A 4,423-nucleotide genomic window follows, 5' to 3' on the forward strand; every position below is an offset into this window, starting at 1 on the left:
TCTTTCTCAAATCTTCATTTTTTTAGAAGCCTCCAATATAATCGACTCACAATGATGTCATCTTTTTTATGTAAACTCATTCTGACTGCCCTAATAATGATAATGTTCTTCTGGGTTACAAGTATAATCTTGTCATATAGGTAAGTAAAGAGTTTAACCATATTAAAACAATTATAATTTCTCTTTCTCATTTGCTTTGTTATGCTTCTCTTGAATCTTGTGTTTAAATGTCAGATTTTCTATTCAACTCTGTTGTTTTTATCGGGATTACTTGAAACACCTCTACTTCATTATACTTCATTTTGTATCATTCCCCCCAACCCTCAAAGGCATATACCCAGTTGAACTCAATACAGTATTCTTAGTTTTCATCCAAGTTCCTTTTCCTTCTAGGATATCATATTCTTTTTTTCTGTGTGAAAACTGCGTTCTATTTATTCTACGCACTTTAATTTCAGAAGAAAATAAGCATTAATAGACCACAATACATGACATTCTACTCCCCAGATCAGGAAAGGGCAACAGAGACTCTAAGCTCTGCCTGAATACAAAAGAAAACAGGAGGAAAAAAAATCACTAGACATTGGCAGATGGAGCCAGACAAGGATAGGGTCTGTACTGCTGCTGTGGGAAAACAAGGAACTCTACATAGGGTGAGGGGTCTGATGCAGAGGTTCATCTAATCCACCTCTTCCATGAAGGATGCATCTCATCTCCTTCAAGTATGAGGATCTCATCAGGAATAGCAGCTCTGGGTTCTTCTGCTATCACCTCATCATTATCAGTGCTAAGACCTAGCTCAATCATGCGGTAAATTCAATTTGACTGAGTCTGGGAATCTTCAAGGGAGAACCCTGAAGACAGCAAAGCTGTCTCAAAAAGCAGCACTACCAGGTCTTTTACAGCCTTGTTGTTCTTGTCAGCCTCAGTCTTCTGCCTGAGAGTCTCCATAATGAGGTGATCTGAGTTTATTTCCAGGTACTTTTGGCCATCATGTAACCCATTGTGGAGTTGTCTCTCAATATCTGGGCCTTCATGATGTGTTCCAGTTGACTGTCCAGCTATATGCACTAGTCACAATGTGACAAGGTGAAGAGACCAGTCGAATGGAGATTATCACGTTCTCAATCATCTACTCCAGAATTTTCTTCATTAACTTGCACAAATTCTCAAATTTTGCCTTACTCTCCTTCATTTTATTTTTCCTTTCTTCTTTGTCCTCTGGAAATTCTAAACCTTCCCTAGTAATAGAGACAAGGGTCTTCCCATTGAATCCCTTTAGCTGCTGCACATAGTAATCATTGATGGGATGTGTCACGTATGTTACTTCAAAATCATGTTTCCGCACTGCTTCCACTAAAGCAGAGTTGGCCACTTGTTCTTTGCTCTCAGCAGTGATATAGTGGATGTATTTCTGAGTTTCCTCCATTCTGAAACATATTCAGACAAGGAAGTCATCTCATGTCTTGACTAAGAAGTGTTATAATGCAACAGTTCAGAAAGATGACGCCTGTTGGTCAAGTCCTCATGGATTCCAAACTTTAAGTTTTTAAGTGGGCCTCATAGAACTTTTTGTAATTCTCTTTGTCTCCTGCCAGGTCAGAGAAGAGCTCTGGACACTTTTTGACAATGTTCTTACGGATGGCCTTCAAGATCTTACTCTGCCACAGAATTTCTTTGGAAATGTTGAGGGGCAAATCCTTAGAGTCCATCATTTCTCAGATAAAATTAACACACTGAAGAATAAGCTCATCACAATTGTCCGTGATGAACACATACTGTACACACAGCTTAATGTTGTTCTTTTTGTTTGCAGAGAGATCAAAAGGAAGAGGAAAAGCAGAACTCTGAATTCAGAAAAATGCTTCACTACCAAGTGATCTTTCCAATCACTGATGAGGCTCTTGGCTAATTAGGATATCATATTCTAAGTCATACACTCAATTAACTTGGAAGTCATTAAATATTATGTGATTCTGACTGTGGTTTCATATTTCAATTGTTTCTTTCTGGCTACTTGAAGAATGTTCTTTTTAATGTGGAAACTCTGGGATTTGGATATAATATATCTGGGTGTTTTCATTTTGCAATCTTTTTTAACGAAGTGATCAGGAGATTCTTTCAATTTCAATTTTACTTCCTGGACCTAAGATGTTTAGGAAGAGCTCCTTTATAGCTTTTTAAATTTAATTTTTATTTAATTTATTTATTTTAAGCTTTCAACATTCATTTCCACAAAATTTTAGGGTCCAAATTTTCTTCCCATCTCTCCCCTCCCCTGACCCCAAAACGCCTTGCATTCTGATTGCCCTTTCCCTCAGTCTACCTCCCTTCTAACACTCCTCCCTGCCCTTATCCTCGTATTCTCTCTTGTCCTGTAGAGCAAGATAAATTTCTATACCCCATCACCTGTATTTTTTATTTCCCAGATGTACATAAAAGCAATTCTCAACATTTGTTCCTAAAACTTTGAGTTTCAACTTCTCTTCCTTCCCCTCTCTCTACCCATCCCCACTGAGAAGGCAAGCAATTCAATGTAGGTTATATATGTAAAGTTTTGTAAATGACTTCCATAATAGTCCTGTTGTGTAAGACTAACTATATTTCCCTCCATCCTATCCTGCTCCCCTTTTCTTCTATTCTCTCTTTTGACCTTGTCCTTCCCCAAGAGTATTTACTGCTAATTGCCTTCCTCCCATTTGCCCTCCCTTCCATTATCCCCTCAGCACCCTGCTTATTCTCTTCTCCCCTACTTTCCTGTAGTATAGGATAGATTTTCATACTAAATTGAGTGTGCATGTTATTCCTTCCTTGAGCCAAATGTGATGAGAGCAAGCTTCATTTTTTCCCTCTCACCTCTCTCCTTTTTCCCTCCATTGAAAAAAGCTTTTTCTTGCCTGTTTAGTGAGAGATAATTTGCCCCATTTTGTGTGTATGTATGTATATATGCATGTACACCCACACACATGTGTGTATATGTATATATGCATGTACACATATACACATGTGTGTATGTATATACATATATACATCTATATACATATGCACATATATACACACATTTATATATATGAATATGTATATACATATATTCACACAATTATCAAATTCATTATGGAATATCTAAAGAAAATTCTTTTTAATTTAATTATTCTTAAATTATGGATAGAATTATCTTTCTTAACAAGATAAGAGAATCAATTACAAGGCCAATGAGAAGCAATTGTGATATATTTCTTCAGAAGAAGCAAAGATGTTTACACGTATATTTGTACCACTATGCAAAACTGCATGAATTAGAATTGTCAGTGCTATTTTGTGCATGGTTGTCCAGTCTTTGCCCTGGCCATGCCTTGATCAAGGTTGTAGCTCCATGAACTGTCATTTGCACTCTAGTCCACTGGGATCTTAATTTAGATTATAAATCTTCTCATAAATAACACTTGTTTGTCATTTGTTACCTTTCGCATATTTTACATTTGTTTCATTCTAATTTTGAAGGAATAATTTTCTTCAGTGAGCTTTTATATCTCCTTTTTCATTTTGCCAATTCTGCTCTTTAAGACATTCTTCTCCTCATTGACATTTTGGGCTTCTTTTGTATTTGGGTTAATCTATTTTTAAAGATGTTTCTTTTCTTCAGCATTTTTGGAGTCTCCTTTAGAAAGCTGTTGACTTATTTTTCATGATTTTCTCTCATTGCCTCTCATTTCTCTTCCCAATTTTTCCTCTTGTTCTCTTACATGATTTTCAAAATCCTTTTGGAATTCTTCCATGACCTGAGATCATTTCATATTTTTCTCGGAGGCTTTGGATGTGGAAACATTGACTCTGCTGTCCTCTTCTAGTTGCATGCTTTGATATTCTTCCAGTTAAATGCTTTGATCTTCCTCATTTTAATAAAATGCCTTTTCACCAGGAAAGTAACCTTCTGTAGTCTTATTTTGCCTCCTTTTGGATATTTTCTGAGCTAATTACTTGACCTCTGAGCTCCTTGTTAAGTGGAGGGTGCAGTGCCCCAAATTTTATGGACTTTGTGCAATTGCTTTCAGAGATATCTCCAGGGATCTGCAAATTCTCAGCTTTTCCAAAGTGGTATGATATTGTTACTCCTATCCTGGCCTGCACTCTGATCTGTGGGTAACCCCAAGTATTCTTTTCTGCTGTGGATCTGCAAGTAGGATTCCCTTTACACACCTGCCACAGGTTCCACCATGGCAGCACTCTTCCTTGCTCCCAGACCACCACCAAATACTATGACCCAAATCAGCTGCTCAATTCCCCTACCATCTTTAAGAAAGAGCTCCAGAAGTAGTTACTGCTATGGCAGTGACTGCAACCACCCTGAGGCTGAAGCTAGACCAAATGCCACTCTCACTCAGGTGAGAGAGATTTCCCACTGACATTTGAAACTCTCTTTGGT

The 4,423-nt window shown here is 37.5% G+C and overlaps 1 pseudogene; it reads right to left on the reverse strand.

Moving 5' to 3' along the window:
• Positions 1 to 679: 679 nt before the first annotated feature.
• On the reverse strand, positions 680 to 4,216 carry LOC140502709 (heat shock protein HSP 90-beta pseudogene; annotated as a pseudogene).
• Between the last annotated feature and the right edge of the window lie 207 nt (positions 4,217 to 4,423).

Source organism: Notamacropus eugenii, chromosome 4 (genome assembly GCF_028372415.1).
Source record: "Notamacropus eugenii isolate mMacEug1 chromosome 4, mMacEug1.pri_v2, whole genome shotgun sequence".
NCBI lineage: Eukaryota > Metazoa > Chordata > Mammalia > Diprotodontia > Macropodidae > Notamacropus > Notamacropus eugenii.